Source organism: Sturnira hondurensis, unplaced genomic scaffold (assembly GCF_014824575.4).
Source record: "Sturnira hondurensis isolate 20B ecotype Veracruz unplaced genomic scaffold, ASM1482457v3 Scaffold0006655, whole genome shotgun sequence".
Classification (NCBI taxonomy): Eukaryota; Metazoa; Chordata; class Mammalia; order Chiroptera; family Phyllostomidae; genus Sturnira; species Sturnira hondurensis.
In genome coordinates, this window is record NW_028079286.1 from 1803072 (window position 1) to 1816226 (window position 13155).

The 13155-nt window shown below is 38.9% G+C and overlaps 1 protein-coding gene across 6 annotated transcripts in view; it reads right to left on the bottom strand.

Moving 5' to 3' along the window:
• The window catches only part of AKAP6 (A-kinase anchoring protein 6), a 481121-nt gene that overhangs the window by 137265 nt on the left and 330701 nt on the right, over positions 1–13155 (bottom strand). The gene's annotated exons all lie outside the window — the stretch shown is intronic.

The window sequence follows — 13155 nt, forward strand, 5'->3', positions numbered from 1 at the left end:
AATATCCCTGAGATCATAATACTGTATGATGAGACTTTACATAAAAGTTCGGCAAAATTCCTTAATAATATTCTTCCTCATATTGCCACATATGCAACATTTATTTTTTTAAAGATCCTCCCCCAACCCATGCATTTGCATGGACACATTCGGAATGCTTCTCATTATCTTCCCAGAGGAGAATAATAAAGCCTAGCACTAATTCTAATGCCTCTTCAATAGTGACGACAGACTTCCTTTATTACATTTTTTTTCTGTTCTCTGTATTATTGTCTTAATAATTTTAAAACAGAGTGAATGGTGGTTTTGCTTATGTGCAGATTTGAATTGTTAAATCTTTCATAGTTACTCGGGGCTCCCTGAAGTAAGGGAGAGGTAGTAAGTTCACCATGCTGTTTTCTATCAAACCAAGGACAAAAGAATGCTGAATAATATTTGGCATGAAACTGTATTAAATAGATGCTTTATTTATTGCAGCTGTTGTGATCTCTGTGGCTTCTGAGTCCCTAGTATATCAGATGAGACCAGGAATAAAGTGTTCTCGGCGGCATGCCTGCCCGTGCACGGTAAAGGGGAGGGGGAAATGTTGAGCTCACGTGCACTGCAGACCAGAGGAACTCATTTTCTTTTGGCACACTTTATTAAATCCAAGAACATCCATTACCATTTCTGAAAAGCTTTAAAACTGCTACTTCTCTATATTTTAATTACATATTCTCCTAAGAAAAACAGTTCTGGGTCAGCTCTTGGGTAGTTGCCACAACTCTGTAACATGTGAGAAACACAGAGTCAGACCCAACCTCCGCCTCTTCCTGACCAGAGCCAACCACAGCCTTTTGCCTGGTCTCCAGTTTTATAGACTCGACCGGGTCGGGGGTGGGAGGATGGAGAGCATTACAGAGTGGCAGCTTCTTAAAAGTGCAAATCCGGACTCTGTAAAGAAAATGGGTATTTTACAAAGTATAAGATTTCAAACCATCCTAGATTTCCTGTGTTGTTGCTTTCTACAAACAGCTAATTATTCATGTTCTGGATTGCCAAGGAAGAAGTTTTGAAAAATGCTAAAATTACTATATTCACATAATTGAAGTTTCAGAAATCAGTTAAAAAGCTGTATATCTGTCCATGTCAACTTTTCTTGACCAAACTAATTGGCTTGAACGAGAATAGACTCAACTGGATTAAGATTATGTCAAACACTGTAAACAAAGGATAATGTTTCACAGAGCTTATTCAGTTTGGGGTGTGGCTGGCGGGAAGGCACAAAGGTGAGCATCGCTATTAAGGGTGTCACAGAGGAGGTTTGGAGCCTGTTAATGGCATTACAGAAGAGTCTCAAACAGGAGATATGCAGACACCATACAACTTGGAGGAATAATACCCACAGACCTAAGAATTTATAATGGGAGGGAGCCAGTGATTAAAAAAAAAAAAAACAAAATATATCTTTCAAGAAAGCATACAATATTTTATGTGATTATATAAATATCAGTTAACTGAGATATATTGAAAAATAGTCAAAGAACTTAAAAACAGTGCTCCCAAATGCTCTACCCCCACCACTCTTCCCCTCCTCAAAGCTATAGGAATAATGAGGTCATCCTACACCAAGAATGCTGTTGGAAACCCCATTAGAACAATGTACCTGTGCCATAAGGTGCCAAGGAGCCTGTTTGATCCCCAGAGTTTCCTATTAGTTTTTAACCATCCTATAGTCAAAAGCTGGACCACTGCTTGTTCAAGGTAATGATCTCACAAGTGTGTGCCATTGGTCACAAAAAAGATCATAAAGAGGGATGTTGACTTAATGCAGACTCATCACTGCTACAAAAATATAATTGGGGGTTATCGCTTTTAGATACTAGGCCATTTCTATCTATCTTTTTTTTTTTACAGATTTTGAAATGTGTTTTTATTTTTTTGTCTTTTTTTTAAATTTAATTATTTTTCAAGTACAGTTTTCTGTCTATTACTCCCATCCTATCCCACCCCCATGCTCCCCCCTCCCTCCCATTTCCACCCTTCTCAGTTGTTGTCCATGTATCCTTTATATATGTTCCTCTAAATCCCTCCCCTATTTCCCCTGAAATTCCCTCCCCTCTCCCCTCTGGTCACTGTCAGCCTACACCTACATACATCTCTATTTCAGTGTCTTTGATTATATTTTGCTTGCTTGTTTGTTTTGTTGTTTAGCTTCCTCTTAAAGGTGAGATCATATGGTATTTGTCCTTCAACACCTGGCTTATTTCACTCAGCATAATGCTTTCCAGTTCCATCCATGATGTTGCAAAAGGTAGGAGCTCCTTCTTTCTTTCTGCACCATAAAATTCCATTGTGTATATGTACCATAGTTTTTTGATCCATTCATTTACTGACGGGCACCTAGGTTGCTTCCAACTCTTGGCTATTGTAAATTGTGCTGCTATGAACATTGGGGTGCATAGGTTCTTTGGGATTGGTGTTTTAGGGTTCTTAGGATACAATCCCAGCAGTGGAATTGCTGGGTCAAAAGGCAAGTCCAATTTTAGTTTTCTGAGAAAATTCCATACTGTTTTCCATAATGGTTGTACCAGTCTGCAATCCCACCAACAGTGGACCAGAGTCCCCTTTTCCCCACACCCTCTCCAACATTTGTTGTTTATTGCTTTGTTTATGATAGCCATTCTCACCGGTGTAAAGTGGTATCTCATTGTAGTTTTAATTTGCATCTCTCTGATAGCTAGTGATATTGAGCATCTTTTCATGTGTCTCTGGATCCTCTGTATGTCCTCCTTGCAGAAGTGTCTGTTCAAGTCCTTTCCCCATTTTTTAATTGGGTTAGTTGTCTTCTTAGAGTGAAGTCGTGTGAGTTCTTTGTATATTTTGGAGATTAAACCTTTGTCTGAGGTATCATTGGCAAATATGTTTTCCCATACAGTTGGTTGTCTTTTTATTTTAATGCTGTTTTCTTTAGCTGCGCAGAAGCTTTTTATTTTGATGAGATCCCATTTGTTTATTCTTTCCTTTATAGTCCTTGCTCTAGGGGACATATCAGTAAAAATGCTGCTGTGTGAAATATCTGATATTTTCCTGCCAATGTTCTCCTCTAGGACTTTAATGGTGTTATAGCTTATATTTAAGTCTTTTATCCACCTTGAATTTATTTTGGTGTATGATGTAAGTTGGTGCTCGAGTTTCATTTTTTTACATGTAGCTGTCCAGTGCTCCCAACACCATTTGTTGAAGAGGCTATCTTTACCCCATTTTATGTTACTGCCCCCTTTGTCAAATATTAATTGACTGTAGAGAGTTGGGTTTATTTCTGGGTTCTCTATTCTGTTCCATTGGTCTATGTGCCTGTTTTTATGCCAGTACCAGGCTACTAGGCCATTTCTGTGTAGAAAGAGGACACCTCTCACACAGCAGGGATACACAGAAAGGACTTCAGAGAACAATGCTGAAAGCAACTCAAAAATGATTGAAATGTTGTAATCTAAGACTTTTATTGCACAATATCTCACAGGCATTTGACATAAAAAACTTCCCTGCACTAACTAGGAGATGAATTAGGTGGCGCAAGTCTTTCCTATCCATCTCCATTTCTATCTCTGCTTTCAATGATTCATTCCTAAGCGTGATGATAAAAATAGAACCAAAGTAGATCCTTCTGCTAAGGTTGAATGGCTTTGCCAGTCTAAATCTCTTTGCAAACTGTCATAATTTTTTTCATACTATATCTTAGTCCAGAGATAAAATTTTAGGTGAAATATTTGAAGAAAATACAGTCCTTACAAAAAAAATAGTAACGCTAAATCTGATTAAAACAATTTTATGTATTAGCATTTATGATAATAGTGGACACTTTCAAAAGTGAATATATTTTACAAATGGAAGCTTAGCCTGATTGAATAATATTACTAATATGAACCAATGAGATTGAGTAACTTAACCCATTAAGGAAAATAAAAAGAATTAGAGGGAAAGGATTCAGTGGCAGCTGTGCCTCATGTTTCCTGGTTGCTGCCATCAGTGGGAACAGGAGTTGCTCATCAAAAGAGCAATACTACAGTAAATGTAACAAATGAGCTGAATGTGATTGAGTCTTTTGGTTTTAGGTACTGGTGCGATACCCAATACTTAAATGAGATATTCACTAAGCAAGTAGAAATATTAAGGCTGAAATAGAAACCTAGAGGAAACAGCTGACATTGGGAGATCCATGGACGAGAATGTATGATGAGAAGAGAAAAAGGATCGGTCCTCGCTTATCTTGCTCTGGGCCTGCATCACTGCAGGGCTGACCTAGTGGAAGGGTCCTCCGCTGCTCTCCCTCCACCCTTCTCCACCACTCCCAAACCCATTTGATAGATGGTTCGTTGACTGATCTTTCTGAATCACATCTCAGATCACTGGTTGTTGTTTAAGGGCTTAATTCTGGACTGCCTTTCTTTATTTATACTCTCTTCTATGGCTTTCAATGCCATTGGTATAGTAATGGCTTCTAATCCTCTCCTCTGAGCTTCACACTTTAATACCTAACCAATCAGTGCTACTTGGACTTACTTTGGGTGTAGTTGTTCAAAACAGAACTCTCCATTTGCATGCTCCCCACATCCTCACAAACTTTCTCTACTTTGGCCTTTCCTTCTAAATGACAAGGTCAGAAACCTGAAAGTCACCCTTGACTCCTCATCTTCTTCATTTACAGCAGCCAATTACTCCCTCAAATCTGTTGAATTCTCTTTCAAGATGTCTGTCCAGTATGTTCCCCTCCCCCTGCATCTGCATTGCTGCCAGCCTGACCCAAGCCTTCACCATCTCTCCCCTACAGACTAGCAATTGCCTTCTAACATATATTTGCCTCACCTGTTCCTGCCCCTCCAGTCTCTTCCCTTATGGTGGCTAGGGAGGTCTTTCTAAAACATCAGTTGGTTTCACACTGCAGTCAGACCTAGGAACAAACTTCTCCCATGACCCATGAGATTATATGCCTGCCTACCTCAGACCATATTTCTCCCTCTCAGACCTACTTATATCACTTTTGATCACCACGCCCCAGTCATCCTTGCCTCCTTTCAGCTATTTAAACAGATCTTCCCTGTCTAAGGAACTGTGCACATGTTGCCTTCTCTGGAACATTCTCTCGCTAATGTTTTCTCATCCTTCATCTCTCAGCTGAAATGTTACTTCTCAGGAAGGCCTTTCCTGACCACCCTATCAAAAGTATATCTACTCTGTTTTGTCTATTTTGGAACAATAGTAATTTCCCTAACAGCACATAATGCAATTTAAATTTTTTTTTTTGGTAGTTGCTGGACTACGCTTTTTCTGTTTCTGCGGACTCAAAGCTCTGTAAAGAAACTGTGTTCTCTAAGTCTCCTTTGCCATTTTATATTCCCAGCACATTGGCAATATCTGGAACATATAGGGCTCAGTAAATAACTGTTGGATGAATGAACTGTACATTCATACATCTATCTATTTGTTACTCATATGTTCACTGAGCCTTTATCATGTATCAAGAACTCTACCAGTGACTGTGGATATAAATTGGAACAAAACATAATCCCTCCTTTCAAGGGACTGCAGTGCAGTGGAGGAAAGAGCTGTGCCAATAGATAACTACAGGTGTGCCAAGTGAAATGACTGTAGGGGAAAATGGAATTAAAACAAATAGTTGCTTGGAGCTGAGGAATGAGCAGTAAAAAGTTAATAGAGATGACATTTAAGCCAGATTTGGGAATATGGGTATGACTTTGTTTAGGTGAATAAGCAGATGAATATTTTTATAAGCAGAGTAACTCCTTTGGTCATAAGACCAGCGTCATGGAAGAATGCCACATGTTCACAGAATGGTGGCAGGAGCTTGGGAACATTTGGGCAGAGGCTAAAGTGAAAGGAATAGACTGTGGAGGATGTCAAGTTAGGAAATCTGGACGTTCTCCAACAATGTGTCAATAGAAAATGTCACTGTTTCCACGGTGGCCTTCATCTTCTTCCATCTCACATTTTCTATCATGTCAACACAGTCATCTGATGAATTAGACCAAGTAAGTTCATAAAGCTTCTACCTCCTGGCATGTGATGAGAACATCGCATTGAGAAGGAAATCAAGTTTCCATCAGGCCAAAAGCCCAGTGTCTTAAATGAGGGGAATGCCTATGAGATTTTAACTCATACCTCTACTAAACCTAGAACATAATGTATGGACTCAACTATGTCCCCTCCCATTTGTACATCCTAGCCCTAACCCCCATTGCGACTGTATTTGGAGATAGGGTCTCTAAAGAAGGTAATTACAGTTAACTGAGGTGACAAGGGTTGGGCCATAATCCAACAAGAATGGTAGCTTTCTGAGAAGATGAAGAGGGGGCACACAGAGAAAAGGCCATGAGAGGACACAGTGAGAAGGTGGTCACTTACAAGCAAGAAACTGCACCTGACAATAGCTTGGTCTGGGGCTTAGAGCTTCCAGACCTGTGAGATATAAACTTCTGTGGTTTAAGTCACCCAGCATATGGTACTTTGTTATTACCATTTCAGCAAACTAATACACACAGTAAAGTTAGAAGCACTGCCTTCTCATCAAGTTTTAATAGAACTGCTTTGCTGTTGCCCTTTTAGCTGAGGTTTATTACAACTGCTTTGCTGCTTATCATTAGTAACGTGTTTCCTCTTCATTTTGTATGCACCTAGAACCCAAATCACTAGAGATATACCTCTTCAAATTTAGATTACAAATTAATAATTTAGTCAGAACACAAGACACAGTGTTCTAAAATATTTTATTTAAATTTGAGTTGGTATGTGGTGATCCAAATTCAATGATCTTTNTTCTCATCAAGTTTTAATAGAACTGCTTTGCTGTTGCCCTTTTAGCTGAGGTTTATTGCAACTGCTTTGCTGCTTATCATTAGTAACGTGTTTCCTCTTCATTTTGTATGCACCTAGAACCCAAATCACTAGAGATACACCTCTTCAAATTTAGATTACAAATTAATAATTTAGTCAGAACACAAGACACAGTGTTCTAAAATATTTTATTTAAATTTGAGTTGGTATGTGGTGATCCAAATTCAATGATCTTTGGAGCCTGAATAATTACTCAACCATTTACTTCCCTCTAATGTTGTGCCTAATAGCAAAATAGTTGGGGAATAAATTTTAGTAATTCTAACAATCTTTAAGGATTAAATACATAATCACTTTTGTAATCACATGCAAACATATGCCTTATCTTATAAAACACTTTAGTTAAGAAATATCAATTGTTTCATTATAACTGTATGTCTTAGCATCCTTTGTTAAGTATCCTAATGTTAAAGTTAATTTTATTATTTATTTTTATTTTTATTAATTATATTTTATTGATTATGCTATCATAGTTTTTCTGATTTTACTTCCTTTACCTCCCTCCAACCTGTACCCCCCCACTACCTCAGGCAATCCCCCCACCATTGTTCATGTCCATGGGTCATACATATAAGTTCTGTGGCTACTCTATCCTTTATCTATCCTACTCTATCCTTTATCTATCCTACTCTATCCTGTAAATTGTCCTTTATTTCAATTACTGTATTCTTCATTTCTGACTGGATCTCTTTCATGTAGCTGAGGTCCTCACTAAGTTCCTTGAGCATCCTTATAACGAGTGTTTTGAACTCTGCATCTGATAGATTACTTATCTCCATTTCACTTACATTTTTTTCTGGAGTTTTGATCTGTCTTTCATTTGGGCCATGTTTCTTCAGGCAGCCTCCCTGTGTTTGTTTCTATATATTAGGTAGAACTACTTTGACTGCATGTTTTGGTAACATAGCTTAAGGTAGTAGGTGTCCTATAGGCTCCAGTGGCACAGCCTCCCCTATCATTCAAGCTGGGTACTTGAGGTACACCTTCCTTTTGTAGTTGAGCCTTGATCCCCAACCTTGTTGGCAGGTTAATGGGAAGGATTTGCCCAAGCCAGTCAGCTGCAAGGACTGGCTATGACCACTGATCACCAACCTCTGCCTTCTATGGAGGATCAGCTGTGCAGGGACAGAGTGGTGGTGCTCTGACATGGTCTGTAGCTGCCCACTGGTTGCACAAGCTCTGGGGTTTCCTGGGTGATGCAGGCCAAAGTCAGCCCCGACCTGTGTTTTGCCCAGGGCCACCCTGCCTGAGCTATAAAGCAATCTGAGATGGCTGCTACTTGTGCTGGGGTTGGAGATTCCCAGGTGAAGCCTAGCTGTGAATCTAGGCTGCCTACTGCTAGCACTGGGTCTGGGGCTCATTGAGGCCAGCTGTTGTCTGTTTGAGAGGATTTAGGAAGTTGTGAAGTATAAGCCAAGACCAGCCATTCATATGGAAAAGCAGCTCGGGTGGGTCCACAAGTTGAGCGGGGCAGAGTCCTTTCTCAGAGTGGGGCAAAGAGTGTTAGCCAGGTTGCTGGAGTCTCAGGTATGGCACTCACCTTCCAGCTTTGTTGCTCTGTGGGGGGAGGGTCAAAATAGAGACAATGGCCTCTGTTCACCTTGATGCTCAACACTTCAGTTCCTCCCTGAGGGCCACTGGTGCCTTTCAAGTTGCTATCCCAGTGCTGGAGCTCAGAAGGAGTGAGTCTGAGTAGGTGAATCTGCATCTGGGTTCTTTAAGAACTATTTGGGGGTCCAGAATGTTCTTCCACCAGTTCAATCCCTGCTGTGTTTTGCATCCAGAAGTTGTGGGGACTTATCTTCCTGGAACTGGAACCCTGGGCCGGGAGGCCTGCTGTGGGGCTGGGACTCCTCACTTCCAAACTACCCCTCCTGAATTTTTATCCACCACACGTGGTTGTGGGAGAAACCCACTCCACACCTCTGCCCTTCCTATCTCTCTAAATGGATTTGGTTTCTTTAATTCTGTAGCTGTCAGACTTCCATTTACTCAGTTTCCAACAGTACTGAGTGATGGTTGTTCTATATTTTAGTTGTAATTTTGACGTGGTTGCATGAAAAGGTGAGCCATGTTTGTCTTTGCTTCCATCTTGAGCCAAAGTTTTCATGTTATTCCCAATTCATACCTTTGTCGGTCTGCCTGGTCACTCATACTCATACTGTTCTTCCTAGCTTCCTACCACATCCAGGTCCCTCCTACTTGCATCCGGGTCCAAGTTCTCTGCCTTCCCCTCTGTTTCAGTGGAAACTCGCCATATTTCTAAGATTAACCCCCGCCATTAGCCCCTCAAAATGATTTTTCTTGGTAGGAAATAAAAGAATCTCTAGATGCCATTTGACCCCAATCTATCCTGTAAAGTCCCATTTCTCTTTTCTCTATCATGACAAAATCATTTTTACATGCTTTATGTAGACTCACTATGTATTATGTATAATTCCTTTTATTTTCTCTTGAACACATTTCAGTCAGGCTTTTGTCCACATGCCCTACGCTAGCACTCAGTCCTCAGTCTTCAACCTATATGGCCAGCTCCAACAGGGCTAGTAGACACTGTTTAGAGACACATGGTCTTGTTTGCGGGACAGCTCAGTCCCTAGCCACCCCAGATGCTGAAATGTCATCTTCTCATTCAGGTGTTCTCCGATCTTCTACTTAAAATTTCAACTCACCCCACCCACAACAATCCTTATCCTCCTCCATGCATACTCACCATATCTAGCCAAAATTTATTTTGTATTGTCTATCTGCTCTGCCCCATGGATTGGAAGCCTCATGAGAACAGGGACTTTTGTCTATGTGTTCATTGCTAAGTCCTCAGCACCCAGCATAGCACATGGTATGTGACATCCACTCTACAAATTGTCTGAATAAATTTGACTGAGTTGAAAAATCTGAAGTGGTTTAAAATATACAAAGGAATAAAACAGGTCATCTGAAGTCTCAGTTTGATTTTTTAAATCATTGGCTTCATTTTCCCTTAAAAAGAAGATTATTTTTGACAGAAATAAAAATATTTTTTAAAAAAGGAAGGAAAAAAGAAAAGCTTTTTAATTAAAGAATCTTTTGGTAATTTTTTGTTCAACTAACAGTAATCTTACATGTTGCATATTATAGTAGAAACTAACCCCGATAGTAACACTCATATCGAATGAAAACTTCAGCTATTGTCTTCACGTGGTAATCTTCAAAATCCATACCAAAGTCAAGTTTTAAGTCTTCTGGATAGGAGTTTGTTTTAGCTTAACAAAATCTGATTTCCCATTTAAAAAAAAAAAGTTGTTTGGGCATTTGGAGAAGACATTGACAATGCCACAGTTTGTCTTTCTTTTTAATAGGGAAACTGAACCTAGAAAGGAGTGTTTGTCTTAAAAGTTAAGGATATTTATACTTTAGGAAATATTTTAACATAACTTATTTGGAAGAGTCCACACTAACTCAGGACAGTCATGGGGATCCTTCAATATACTAGATGAGAACTGTACTTTCCCTGGTTAGAAGTTCACCATTGGGAAATAATTCTCTACTTTTGCCACAAAATCTTTTTTTCCTACCTTTGATGCAGTATCTCTAAATACACGCCTTTCCTCTTCTTCCTTAAACAAATATTTCATATGCCTTCTCTCTTCCCTCTCCACAGTTCCCCTCTTACAACTGGCCCAGACTGTTCACTTCCAGAAACACCTCTAGGCCTCAAGGCCCTGACAAGCCCTTCCAGAGTTGATTAGAATGTACATTTGGAAATCTCCTTTCTTTTACTTGGCAGAGTTCCCACACTCACTCCAGGATTTAGAGTTGTCACCTTTACAGTGTTGGACTTTTTCCCTCTAAAATCCTGACTATTTTGCACATTTTTACCTTTGTCATCATTGCTAGTGGTTCATAATTTCTTGAAATAACTCACCTTAGAAACTGTATTTAAACTGTATTTCCTTTGTCCAGAAAAGAACCATCTAAAGACATTTATTCACATATCCATGATTAGCTACATCTGGCTAAATACAAATAACATTTGGTATTACAATGAATGAGAATCTCAAGTTGTTCCCCAGTCCAAAGCTTTCTTTCCCTCCAGAGTTGTAGTAAGACGAGAGCACAACATGTTTCTTTAGAGTAAAGTTGATTAAGGTTCTTCATTTATTCATTTGACAAGTTTACCTTGAGAATCTTTTACGTGTAAAACATCAAACAAGATACACACCTGGGTCAGACATGGTGCCTGCCCTCAGGGAACATATAACTGCTGAAAAATTATATGAAATAATGGGAGCTAAAATATCAATTCACGAATAAGGCCAGGCCCTGACTGGTGTGGCTCAGTGGGTTGGGCATGGTACTGCAAATTGAAAGGTTGTTTGTCTGATTTCTGGTCAGGGCACATGCCTGGGCTGGGGGCCAGGTCCCTGGTTGGGGGGGTGCCAAAGGAAACTGATTGATGTTTCCCTTGTACGTTGATGTTGATATTTCCCTCCCTCTCTCCCTCCCTTCCCCACTCTCTAAAAATAAATAAATACCATCTCAAAAAAAAAAGAAGACCAATATTATACTTCAGAAATGTTGCCAAAGAAAGTTTGTTAGACTATTCTCTTTATCATTGGGTAAGAGAGTTATAAAAGTATTTAAAAACATAAATATTTTCCCATTGTTAAAAATTAAATATATACCAAAAATTTAACAAGAATGACAAAGTTATTTCAATATTATATTCAGCAAAGACTAGTATATACCTCTCATATACTAATCTTTGTACATTAGTATACAAAATTTCTACACATATACTGGTAGCTGCAAAAAAACTAGCCTTAGGTTCTGAAGGTTAATTTATATTTATATTCATGGATAACTAACTCAGGAAAACTGGAAAATATAACAGGTTTAAGTAAAAAATATTATATTTATGTCTTTAGGAGGTCATCTTTATTTCCACTGACCTGATGCTGTTTGCAAACCATTAAGAACATTCACTGTAATGTTTAGAAAACTCACTTTTAAAACTCTTTAATTACATTTGTTAAATAGTAAGCATTTTTATTCAAAGCAGGAAAATTAACATGCTATTTTCATTATTTATTCTACATTTATTTATATGTAAATGAAAATGTCCTCTTCCCCTATTTTAATAGATAGATGAGACATTTATTAACACCACCAACAACATACCCACCTAACAAACATAAAGAACAAATATATCACACAGCCACATTTGTGGGGAGCCTCATCCACCACTTCCCTCCTTGTCTTTGTAATGCCAGTAGTTAAAATCATTAAAAATTCAGCATTTTATGTCATGAGCTACAGTGGGAAGAGAGATGATTACACTGTGTGGACTGGAGGGGACGATTAGAATCGATGTTTTTCCATTACCGCTTCCTTAGCAAATCTCTACGCAGTGACACAGACATCCAGTCTGTGTTTATTTTCTATGGCTGTGTCCTTATTCCCCTCCTCCAAATGTCACTATAGCAAATCCTTATTTACTTTCTGGCAGAAACAAAAAATTAAAGATGTATACTGTGAAGATACAATCTTAGCTCCTGGTGCCCTGCAGGACTGGCAGTTCCTTCCCAAGTACAATTATGCTGGCAAATGCAGCTATTAACTGTATGACAATAACGTGCGCTCCAGTTCCTTTGAAATTCTATAAAATAGTTGTCCTTAGATGGTGATGGAAAGGAAGGAATGAAACACGAACAAGAAGAATTACTTTACATACTAACAATAACAATTTCGTTATCAAAACAGAACTGAACAAGTGTGTCTTTATACTGTTCTTTTACAAATTTAGCCTCCTAGGGTTCTGATCATGGGGCCTATGGTTCAGGAATGCATGGTAGCACTCAGCTCAGTGCCTATATCCTCATTTCAAAGAGAATCACTCAAAGCCACATCCATCCTGTCAAAAATCTCCACTTTGAGCTGCTAATGTAGAATGGAAATCAATATAAATTTTGATCATTTGATGAATATTTACTTCTTACTTCAGTGTTTGGGGATTTAGAATTGAAAAGTGCTGAATCAAGTCATTTCATTTTTGTGTGTTTGTGCCAACACCAATTTACTACCCTCCAGAAAGTTCCTGAACAAGATGTCTCAGGTGGCATGCATGTTGGTTTTTCCTGTCAATCATGAGAGCATGTCAGTAGGGAGCTGTAATCATTTCCCTTTCATACTCTCCGTGTTCCAAAAAGGAATATTTTGATTACTTCCCTGGAAAAGGCAAACTTTCTCATTTATACACACTTATGATAAGACTGGGTGTCAGTT